General features: G+C 43.9%; 1 non-coding gene across 1 annotated transcript; it reads right to left on the bottom strand.

Moving 5' to 3' along the window:
* Positions 1-8682: 8682 nt before the first annotated feature.
* trnav-cac (transfer RNA valine (anticodon CAC)) lies at positions 8683-8755 on the bottom strand. Its single transcript has one exon. It is a non-coding gene; the product is annotated as a tRNA-Val (tRNA).
* Between the last annotated feature and the right edge of the window lie 3786 nt (positions 8756-12541).

Genomic DNA, 12541 nt, shown 5'->3' with positions numbered 1-12541 from the left:
AGTCAGGCATGGTGTAAAGGGCCTTGTAAGGCAGCCGTGGTTTAGTAAGGAATTGGAGTCCCTTGTGAAAGGGAAGAAGGCGGCATATATAAAGATGAGGCGTGAAGGTTCAGTAGGGGCGATTGAGAGTTATAAGGTAGCCAGGAAGGAGCTAAAGAGGGAGCTAAGAGAAGCGAGAAGGGGACATGAAAAGTCTTTAGCTGGTAGGATTAGGGAAAACCCAAAGGCTTTCTATAAGTAGAGCCGGCTTGGCTCTCTCTCTCTTATTCCTGATGAAGGGCTTATGCTCGAAACGTCGAATTCTCTATTCCTGAGATGCTGCCTAACCTGCTGTGCTTTGACCAGCAACACATTTGCAGCTGTGATCTCCAGCATCTGCAGACCTCATTTTTTACTCGCTTTCTATAGGTATGTCAAGAATAAAAGGATGACTAGGGTAGGTATCGGTCCAGTCAAGGATAGTAGTGGGAAGTTGTGTGTGGAGGCGGAGGAGATTGGAGAGACATTAAATCAGTACTTTTCATCAGTATTCACTCAGGAACAGGACACTGTTGCTGATGTGAATATGGAATCACAAATAATTAGAATGGATGTCCTGGAAATATGCAGGGAAGAGGTTTTGGGAATATTGGAAAGGATGAATGTAGATAAGTCTCCTGGGCCTGATGACATTTACCCCAGGATCCTATGGGAAGCTAGGGAGGAGATAGCAGAGCCATTGGCCTGGATTTTTATGTCGTCATTGTCAACGGGAATAGTACCAGAGGACTGGAGGATAGCGAATGTGGTCCCATTGTTCAAGAAAGGGAGTAGGGATAGCCCTAGTAACTATAGGCCAGTGAGTCTGACTTCAGTGGTGGGCAAAGTCTTAGAGAGAATGGTAAGGGATAAGATTTATGAACCTCTGGGTAGGAATAACGTGATCAGGGATAGCCAGCATGGTTTTGTGAAGGGCAGGTCGTGCCTCACAAACCTTATTGAGTTTTTTGAGAAGGTGACTAAGGAAGTGGACGAGGGTAAAGCAGTAGATGTTGTGTATATGGATTTTAGTAAGGCGTTCGATAAGGTTCCCCATGGTAGGCTAATGCTAAAACTACGGAGGTATGGCATTGAGGATACATTAGAGGTTTGGATTAGGAATTGGCTGGCTGGAAGGAGACAGAGGGTAGTAGTTGATGGACTATGTTCATCTTGGAGTGCAGTTACTAGCGGTGTACCACAAGGATCTGTTTTGGGACCATTGCTTTTTGTTATCTTTATAAATGATCTAGAGGAAGGGCTTGAAAGCTGGGTAAGCAAGTTTGCGGATGACACAAAAGTCGGTGGAGTTGTGGATAGTGAGGAAGGAAGTGGTAGGTTACAGCGGGATATAGATAAGTTGCAGAGCTGGGCGGAAATGTGGCAAATGGAATTCAATGTAGTGTGTAAGTGTGAAGTCATTCACTTTAGTAGGAGTAACAAGAAGATGGATTACTGGGCTAATGGTAGGCTACTTGGTAGTGTGGATGAGCAGAGGGATCTTGGTGTCCATGTACACAGATCTCTGAAAGTTGCCACCCAGGTAAATAGTGCTGTGAGGAAGGCATATGGTGTACTGGGCTTTATTGGCAGAGGAATTGAGTTCCGGAGTCCTGAGGTCATGTTGCAGTTGTATAAGACTCTGGTGAGGCCTCATCTGGAGTATTGTGTGCAGTTTTGGTCGCTATACTATAGGAAGGATGTGGAAGCTTTAGAACGAGTGCAGAGGAGGTTTACCAGGATGTTGCCTGGAATGGTAGGAAAATCTTATGAGGAAAGGCTGAGGCACTTGGGGCTGTTCTCATTGGAGAAGAGAAGGTTTAGGGGAGATCTGATAGAAGTGTATAAGATGATTAGGGGTTTAGATAGGGTAGATACTAAGAACCTTTTACCGCTAATGGAGTCAGGTGTTACTAGGGGACATAGCTTTAAATTAAGGGGTGGTAGGTTTAGGACAGATGTTAGGGGTAGATTCTTCACACAGCGGGTTGTGAGTTCATGGAATGCCCTGCCCGTATCAGTGGTGAACTCTCCTTATTTATGGTCATTTAAGCGGGCATTGGATAGGCATTTGGAAGTTATTGGGCTAGTATAGGTTAGGTAGGATTCGGTCGGCGCAACATCGAGGGCCGAAGGGCCTGTACTGCGCTGTATCCTTCTATGTTCTATGTTCTATGAGACTGTTCGTGGGGGCTATACGGCGCGTCAGGCTGCATTGAACAACTGTACGGGGGGGGGGGTACAGTGGTATGTAAGAAGCGGGAGCTCCGGGGGCGGATGAGCCCAGACACGGGGAAAACATTACATTTGACGACTGTGATGCGCTTGAAAGAATTAAAATGTTACTGACAACCGACCCTGGACAGTTCCCTATGTAGAGCAGTGACCTCCGGGGAAGGGGGGAAGATCTGTCACATGGGGACTGCCCAGGCAGGAGTATTGGAGACTGGGAGTGGAGATAGTTGAGGAAAAGAGTTAGCATTTGAAGATCTGGTGGTCCAGGGGAGGTCGCTGTGGTTCGAGAAATGGAAAGGGGTGATGGTCTCAGTCATGGTTTCGCTCCTGGTGGTAACAGTGGTCTTACTCACTTTGGGCTGTTGCATAATTCCCTGTCTGCGGGGTCTGATTACCCGCCTTATTGAGACGGCCCTGATGAACGGCGACCCGCGTGCAGTGGTGGGCATTCACCTCCAGACTGTTGTGGACGACCCTGAGGCTGATTGGGATAGACAGGCCATGATTATGCTGCAGAAATTACAGGCCGCATAAAAAGACAGGGGGGATTGATATGGGTAATGTAATTTCTGCAGTTTAACTAAGGGTTAATGAGTAAGGGCTAACTGTGAGACTGAATGTAAGTTAGCCTGGAAACAGGGAGAAACTGTTATGTCAAAAATATGGCGGTATTGCAACCTTGAATAAACTGACGTAAGTTGTTAATTAAAACTAGGCTGCTATGAAGCTAGGTAACCTTGGCCATAGTACAATAGAAGCTCTTAGAATATTAGAAACATACAGATAACCAAGGCCTGGGATAGAGAAGTGAGAAATGCTTTAGCCAATAGAATTGTTATAAATAATGTAATGTTTAAGAAACAGATGGCCATGGTACAATAGAAGCTCTCAGAATAGAAGAAACATACAGATAATCAAAGGGTTGGCAGAGAGAAGTGTGAAATGTTTTAACCAATGAAATTATTACTGCCCTTTTCAGATGTGAAAAATAATGTATAAATATTACTGCTGTAAAAATTTCATTGTGCGTCCTTTCCTTTCTTTTTGGAAGGCACCCAAACTTGCAAGTTTGAATAAACACTCGTTGCCTCATCTGTGTGTCTCGTAGTATTTCGATTTGCCACGGGATAGCGATAGCTGGTGGGTATAAGGGTTGGTGCTGACAGCTTGGAGTTCGCCTCCTAGGACGGGACCTTGTGGACAGTCTCCCTTAGACTGGGTGTGAGAGCGGTTCGTCCGCCACACGGAAGTCGAGGATTAAAGGACAGTCTGCGGTCAAAGGAGTGTGCAGGCAGAACCCGATTGATCTGAATCATACCCATAGTGTAGAGAAGTTAGCCGAGTGTCAGGGACTATTCTCCGGAGATTTAGAATACCTAGACAGAAGTCACTTATAACATCCACTACGGAAACGAAGTAAATTGGAGAAATTCAATAACATATGACATCAAAATTCATCAGAACGATTTTCCCATTCGCCAGAAAGCCAAATAACATTGAATCGACTCACCGCAGGACTTTGTTTCACAACAGCGATGAAATAACAGTCTCCATTCGGTTCCAGTAAAATCTCAACATGCTTGTAACATAAAGCAACAGAAGACCTGGTTGCAATTTTCCACGCGGGAAGCGAGTACGATCATGACAGCAGAGAAAATTTGGCACTATCCCACTCCACCTTTCGATTCCACGGGAAGCAAATCAAATTTTGTTTTGAACAGAAGTACAGCGGGGATGGAAACAGCATTTTAACAGGCGGTGCAATTGTAGTTGATCAGGAGAAATGGCAGTGGTGTGATTCGAACCTACGCCCTTGGAGCCTTAATCCAGCTCCGTAGACCGCTCAGCCACAGAACCAGCTGTGCGGCTGCTCCATTTTCTTGCAATTCCAATTGAGCTCCTGCATGACAACAGATGGAAAGTCACGTGAAAAGGGTTCCATGATCCCTCTCCGACTCGCACAGCTTCTTGGATGTGCCGGCTACAATATCAATTTTGCAGAAAATAATGAAAGCCCATCAATCCGGATAAAATCAATGGTAAGCTCAGTCTATCTTCTCAGAGTCTTTTCAGCTACAAATGTATCTGTGAGTGCGTGAGCATACATGTTCGCTTATATTTTTGTCAAATAACCCTGAACTGCTTGGCATGACTGCAATTTCGATTCTTGCTTTGTGAAATGATTTCACCTATTGCTCGAAACAGGACAACTTTCACGTTTACACGGAACATGAAACACACCGGACTACAGGGAAAATGCACAAAGCTGAGTAGGCCGTGTTCCACATCATACCGTGCAGCATAGGTTCAGTCACTGTGTCTCTTTTGCAGAATAAGAGTCCCAAAGAATGTTGTCAATCCTAAAACCGGAGGTAGCATTACAATCTGAGAACGACAGATCACATTGTGAGGATGCTCTGACCTGGGGGCCAGTTCGAGATGCCACTTTCCTTGCCTTTTACCTTAACCGTGTAATTGGCTGCAGGGATGTTCACACCTGGACATGAGCCACATCGTTACCAACTGAGTTGGAAACCTGTGTGGGAATCGACGAGAAGCGACTCAATAAATCTTGCTAAATTCCATGGTGCTTATTAGAAATGCAGTTTCTGTTCACCTCAATTTAAAAGGCAGTTTCTGAACATAGTAACAGACGTAAAAAAAGGTAATTATCTCACCCCAGCCCCACTCCGGGAGAGGTGCTAACTGCACTTGATTGCTTTTTGTTCTCGATGTGAAGAGCTCTGGCGCCCGAGTCACCTTCACGCCTCTTGTTGCTGAGTGACTCACAAAGAAGGAGTTTCACCAGAGCTGCAACTGCCTCACTTTCCCACTCGTTCTCCCCGTTTACATTTTCCTGCTCATCAGTGATTTAAAGAAAACCAAAAGGATGCGATGTTATTCTGCAGCCTCTTTGTCGATTCCTCCGTTTCAGTTCCAACATGGCTTAGATCTCGGGCGTTCCTTAATTCTAGCGACGTTATGAAAGCACAGGTCCAGAGGTTCTTCTGAGAGTGCAATTTCTTTCATTGATGTTGCTGATTGATTGAGCCACTAATGTGCGAACTGATCCAAACCATGATTCAGCACCTCTGCTGCCAATTCTCGCACTTTGAATAACGACAGACAGCTTCCAAATGAGGACTTTCAGATACAACTTTGGGGTACATTTGACAGACAGACTAGTTCAGGAATCCGTTGTGCACTGTGACGCCAGCGCATCACCTCCTTCCCTGTCTTTGAACCGGGCCACCTGAGCAAGGAATGTAAATGCGGTATTGCTGTTCGGGGAAGGATCGGTAACTAAACTCTCAAACTGAATGGCACATGATCAGAAGCAGTTTGTAGAATAACTTTACAATGCTCTGCACAGTAATCAAATGGAAATGCATTGCATTTCACTACGAGAGCAGATTTGTTCAAGCAAATTCGAAGGCAGGTTTGCAGATGGGAAAGCAAGCAAGAAAGCTCCGTTCTTGTCCATGTAAAAGGCTGCAGATGAAGAACATAACAGTTTCGACCGCGGGAACCTATCTTGCGGAAGGTGAACGTGATGATCACTATGCTACAGAAACAAGCCCACAGCCGCCCCTGCTGAAGCTCAGTGGTATCCGACACTGAAAGTTGAAGCCATTCTACCTTTCACCTTTCTGTTTCCAAATGCTCGTTGTTTCATGGGACTTGTTTAATTTTGGCTATGTGGTATGCATGGATGAGATACACCGAAGTATCTCTTTCCACGCGGTGTAGCCCAATAACGTTGTGTTGCTTACACCGGCTTTAAAAGGATAACTTTTTAGCAGAGCTGGCCGTCGCAGTCTGTGGCACAATCATTTAGTCTGTTCGACTGCTCACTGGAAAGGTAGTATTGTGAAACACTGCAGAAACGAAGGGCTTCCTTACTTTTGCTCCGACTGACCATACTCTGTGAAATTTTCTGAGATCCTCTGTTGAGGTGTATTTGCAGCTGAAAGTTACCTCAGAAAGCCTGTTAATTCGTAATTTATTGAACGAATCGCAAAACAGAAAGCATTTGACACGGAACACAAACAAAACTGGCAGCCAAATGCATTTTCAGATACAGTGAGAATGAATGCTAAATGTGAGACACTCCGAGGGCATGAGCCATAAAGTAATCTCACAACTAACAACAGGACAATTCCAAACTAGTCTTTCAATCATACTGGAGCCTTAGTGCACCACCATTTCCCAGACAATGCTGAAAAGAGAGAAAAAAAGAACATAATATGAATGGGCCACAAAAAGTGAATTTCACCAATTCCGGTTAGATTACCTTTCCCTTCCGGTGTCTCCAGGACGGAAACGAAGGAAATTGGAGAAATGCAATAACATATGACATCAAAATTGATCGGAACGATTTTCCCATTCGCCAGAAAGCCAAATAACGATGAATCGACTCAGCGCATGACTTTGTTTCACAACAGCAATGAAATAGCAGTCTCCATTCGGTTACAGTAAAATCTCAACATGCTTGCAACATAAAGCAACAGTAGAGCTGTTTGCAATTTTCCACGCGGGTGGCGAACACGATCAAGACAGCAGAGACAAATTGGCACTTTCCCACTCCACCGTTAATTCCCCGGGAAGCAAATCAAATTTTGTTCTGAGCAGAAGTAGATCAGTGGTGGAAACAGCATGTCAACAAGCTGTGCCGTTGCAGTCCAAACCCACGCCCCTGTCGAGAATGGAGCCTTAATCCAGCTCCGTAGACCGCTCAGCCACAGAACCAGCTGCGCGTGCTACCCATTTTCTTGCATTTCCAATTGAGCTCCTGCATGACAACAGATGGAAAGTCACGTGAAAAGGGTTCCATAATCCCTCTCCGACTCGTACAGCTGCTTGAATGTGCCGGCTACAATATCAATTTCGCAGCAAATAATGATAGCCCATCAATCCAGATCAAAATCAATGGTAAGCTGAGGCTATCTTCTCAGACTCTTTTCAGCTACAAATGTATCTGTGAATGCGTGAGCATACATGTTCGCTTATGATTTGGTCAAATAACCCTGAACTGCTTGACATTACTGCAATTTCGATTCTTGCTTTGTGAAATGATTTCACCTATTGCTCGAAACAGGACAACTTTCACGTTTACACGGAACATGAAACACACTGGACTACAGGGAAAATGCACAAAGCTGAGTAGGACGTGTTCCACATCATACCGTGCAGCATAGTTTCAGTCACTGTGTCTCTTTTGCAGAATAAGAGTCCCAAAGAATGTTCTCAATCCTAAAACTGGAGGTAGCATTACAATCTGAGAACGACAGATCACATTGTGAGGATGCTCTGACCTGGGGGCCAGTTCGAGATGCCACCTTCCTTGCCTTTTACCTTAACCGTGCAATTGGCTGCAGGGATATTCACACCTGGACATGAGCCACATCAATACCGACTGACTTGGAAACCTGTGTGGGAATCGACGTGAAGCGACTCAATAAATCTTGCTAAATTCCATGGTGCTTATTAGAAATGCAGTTTCTGTTCACCTCAATTTAAAAGGCAGTTTCTGAACATAGTAACAGACGTAAAAAAAGGTAATTATCTCACCCCAGCCCCACTCCGGGAGAGGTGCTAACTGCACTTGATTGCTTTTTGTTCTCGATGTGAAGAGCTCTGACGCCTGAGTCACCTTCACGCCTCTTGTTGCTGAGTGACTCACAAAGAAGGAGTTTCACCAGAGCTGCAACTGCCTCACTTTCCCTCTCGCTCTCCCCGTTTACATTTTCCTGCTCATCAGTGATTTAAAGAAAAGCAAAAGGTTGCAATGTTATTCTGCAGCCTCTTTGTCGATTCCTCCGTTTCAGTTCCAACATGGCTTAGATCTCGGGGCGCACCTTAATTTTGGCGCTGCTATGAAAGCACAGGTCCAGAGATTACCCTGAGAGTATAATTTCTTTCATTGATGTTGCTGATTGAATGAGCCAATAACGTGCGAACTGCTCCAAAACATGATTCAGGATGTCTGTTGCCAATTCTCGCACGTTGAATAACGTCAGACAGCTTCCAAATAAGATCCTTCATATACGATTTGGGGCTACATTTGACAGACAGACTAGTTCAGGAATCCGTGGTGTACTGTGACACCGGCGCATCAGCTTCTTTCGTCTCTTTGAACCGGTCACCTGCACAAGGAATGCAAATGCGGTACTGCTTTTTTATGGAAGGATCAGAACGCGGTAACTATACTCTAAAACAGAATGACTTATGATCAGCACCCGGTTGGAGAAAAACTTGACAATGCTTTGCACAGTATCTAAATGGAAGTGCATTGCATTATATTTCATTTCATTTCACTACGAGAGCAGATTTGTTAAAGCAATTTCGAAGGCAGGTTTTGCAGATTGGAAAGCAAGCAAGAAAGCTCCGTTCTTGTCCGTGAAAAAGGCTAGTGTTGAAGAACAAAGCAGTTTCTGCCCAGTTTCGAACTGGGGACCTTTCGCGTGTGAGGTGAATGTGATGACCACTACACCACAGAACCAAGCCGCGGCAGGCCGTGCAGCGGCTCAGTGGTGTCCAGCACTGAAAGTAGAACCCATTCTACGTTTTATCTTTCAGTTTCCAACAGCTCGTTGTGGTCCAGCGTACTTGACATCTTGAAAACTTTAAAAAAAGACACGAGAAATTGATGACAAAATAAAGACAAGGATGTCGTTAATGCTTGAACCGTTGGGCGAGGTGGAATAGGCTGGGACAAGTTTCCCTGCAGCGTAACGGCTGCGACATGATCTGATGGAAGGGTTGTAAACTGAGTACATTCGCTTTTTCCCTAAGCTGGGGCGAGTTGAAAACTCGAGAGCATTGGTTTAAGGTGAGTTGGCTGAAATTGACAAAGTACCTGAGGCGCATTTCCCACACAGAAGGTTGTGCATGTGTGGAATGAGCTACCCGCGAATGTGGACGAGGCGATTACGTTCAGAAAATTGCAAAGGTAACCGGATGAGTTTCTGGATAGAATGGGTTTAGAGGGATTGAGGCCAAATGCTGGAGAATGGGACGTGTTTAATTTTGGCTATGTGGTGAGCATGGACGTGATACACTGTAGTATCTGTTCCGACGCGGTGTAACCCAATAACGTTGTATTGCTTATTATACCTGCTTTAAAGGATCACTTTGTAGCATCGCAGTCTGTGGCACAATCTTTCAGTCTGTTCGACTGCTCATGGGAAAGGTAGGATTGTGAAAGACTGCCGATACGAACGACTATCTTACTTTTGCTCTGACTGGCAATATTTCATGAAATTTTACCAGGTCCTCAACTGAAGACTTTGGCAGCTGGAAATTACTTCAGAAAGCCTGTTAATTCATAAGGTACTGAGCGAATCGCAAAATAGAAAACATTTAACAAGGAACACAAACAAAAATGGCAAAACAAATGCATATTCAGACACAGCGAAGCATGAATGCTAAATGTGAGACAGTCCGAGGGCATGAGGCATAAAGTAATCTCACAACTAACAACAGAGCAATTCCAAACTACTCTTTCAAACATACTGTAGCCTTAGTGCACCACCACGTCCCAGACAAAGCTGAAAAGAGAGAGAGAAAGAACATAATAAGAATGGGCCATAAAAAGTGAATTTCACCAATCACAGTCTCGATTAGATTACCTTTACCTTCTGAATTCTCCTGGACGGAAATGAAGGAAATGGGAGAAATGCAATAACATATGACATCGAAATTCTTTGGAACGATTTTCCCATTGGCCAGAAAACCAAACAACGAGGAATAGAGTCAACACAGGACTTTGTTTTAAAACAGCGATGAAAGAAAGGTCTCCATTCCGTTCCGTAAAAACTCAACTTTCCTGGAAAACAAAGCAACATTCGAGCTGCTTGCGATTTTCTGCGCGGGAAGAGAATATGATCATTACAGCACAGACACTTTAAATATTCAGCACATTCCCACACCGCAGTTGTGTTTTGAACATCAAAACAGCGGGGATCGAAACAGCATTTTAACAAGCTGTTGGAGATGATCGGCATAAATGGCAGTATTTTCTTTCAGCTGAAATAAATTCGGAACAAATTTGCATATATCATTAATCGTTCCAATGAGATAAATCTAATGGACTTCCGATTATTACAATGAACAGTGTGACTTTCAGTTCATTTAATAAAATGAAACGAACAAAAAAGCTTTTCTTGTGGTTTAACGTAATTCAGTTAAGCCATATGAGAACGGCTATTGAACCACAACGTCGTATTTATATTACTCGCCATAGCTACTTCTTCATGTGAGAGAAAACGTCACTGAAGAAATGATGTGTGAAGGCAAAATGTGGGTGTGAATATGATGGAGAATTATTGTTCACTGTTTCATTCTGAGCATGGCTATTTCTTGGATTTTGCTGTTATTGTAATTCTGGTGAAAGCAGAAACACAATGGTTTGGATTCAATTTAGCTCAAGACATTTCTCAACCACGACTTTCACCACATGTTACCTTGATGAGGTCACAAGTCACCCATTTCCAAAACGTGCTGAGGAGACCGAGAGATTATGGTAATGGATTATTATACCACCGTGCTCCGCATTCACGGGTTCGAGTCACATTTTGGTTGCTAATTCCACAAACCTGATAATCTTCAATTCCATTCTGCTCACTTACTTCGACCAACTTCATCATCTTTCTGATTAAATACCTGACACAGTTTGAAAATACCCAACAACTTCGCCTCTACTTCGGTTGCCAAAAAGAAAAAGCCACAGATTCTCTGAGCATGGAAATTACTCTTCATTTCTGAATTAAATGGGCGATATCTCATTGTGAGATTATGTCCTCTGGTACTCTCATCAGAGCATAGTCCAAAGCACCTGCCTATATCTACCCTGTCAAGATCCCACGATTTTGTTTCAAAGAGAATAATCCAAGCCTGACCAATCATTCCACGAAGCTGCATTTTATCCAAAGTTGACAACTCCTCGTAAATCTCTGCTGTCCTTTACAGCACGGGAACTGGAACTTGAAATCAGATACCGATTGGAATCGGATTAGTCCACACATGGACCAATACAGTAATGATAACTTTGACAAACGAGAATCTAATCATATTCTATTCACAGTCAATGACTTCGTTGTAACTGAACTCCTCCGTGTAATCGCCCTCGGAGCTAATATTCAGGAGAAATGTTACCTGACCGCCCAAATAAAGAAGTTGACTACAAAAAAATGTCCGTCAGACGACTCTGGTTAATTATTAACGCAACACATGTCTCCGTGAAGCCTGCATCATTAATTAGATGTGTAACAGAACTCGCTTCATTTGCCTGGATGTGTGAAGCTTCAATACCACTGAAGGAACTGGACATCCTCCACGACAATGCAGTCACTTAACTGTACCACGTTCAACACCTGAATGTTTATTACCCTCACTGCTAATGCACGATTGCAGTAGAGTGCACCACCTCCAAGATGCGGTGGAGTAAGTCATCCAGGCTGTGTTGACAGAACATTCAAAGCTCAAAAACTGTGTTGACTATAAGGACAAGGTTGAAGATGGACTGAAGCGCGACCATTTGCAAGTTACCCTCCAAGGCACATACCGGCATGACTTGAAGATGTATCAGTGGTAAATCCATTGAGTGATGAAGCTGTCTTGATCGTCAAAGTGGTACACTTTAGCCCTCCATCCTTTGTCTTACCAATTTTAAAATGTTGATTATTGCATTGACCAGACTTGTGCTCATTCTTTTAGTTGTTTCCTAAACTGGCGGTTGCTAAATATCGAATATCACCCACAACCGAGGGTCAACAACAGAAAATATCCAAAAATACTCTCGACCATCTGAGCTCCCTGTCCAAAAATCTTCAGTGATCTGTGAATATCCACTCCAAGATCCCTTTGTTCCTGTTTGTTCTGTTCACCACTCAGAATCCTCACTGTTATTGTTTCAACACCCCAAATTCGTAACCACTTATTGGTCTGGATTCAATTCCATTCGCTGGTTTTATTTTCCACCTGATTGATACATCTCTGCAGTCCCTGACATTATTCATCATATTCAAATACACGACCAATTGTTGCATCCTCAGCAAACTTCTAAACCATGACTCCTACAACTAAGTCTGAATCATTGATCTCCATCACGAAACAATGGAACTCCACTGGAAAGAAGCGTCCAAACATGGTTCATTGCTGGATGTGATGAACACCTGCAATAACAGCACAATCGGACCCCTGATGTCATTTGTCAACATGCTGGTGACTCTGCCAGTTGGCCTCCTGAGTGATCCCTTCTCACATATGGGAGTGGTGAATGACCTGT

This window comes from Hemiscyllium ocellatum, chromosome Y (assembly GCF_020745735.1).
Source record: "Hemiscyllium ocellatum isolate sHemOce1 chromosome Y, sHemOce1.pat.X.cur, whole genome shotgun sequence".
In the NCBI taxonomy this organism is placed as follows: domain Eukaryota; kingdom Metazoa; phylum Chordata; class Chondrichthyes; order Orectolobiformes; family Hemiscylliidae; genus Hemiscyllium; species Hemiscyllium ocellatum.
This window is presented reverse-complemented; position numbering and strand designations above follow the sequence as displayed.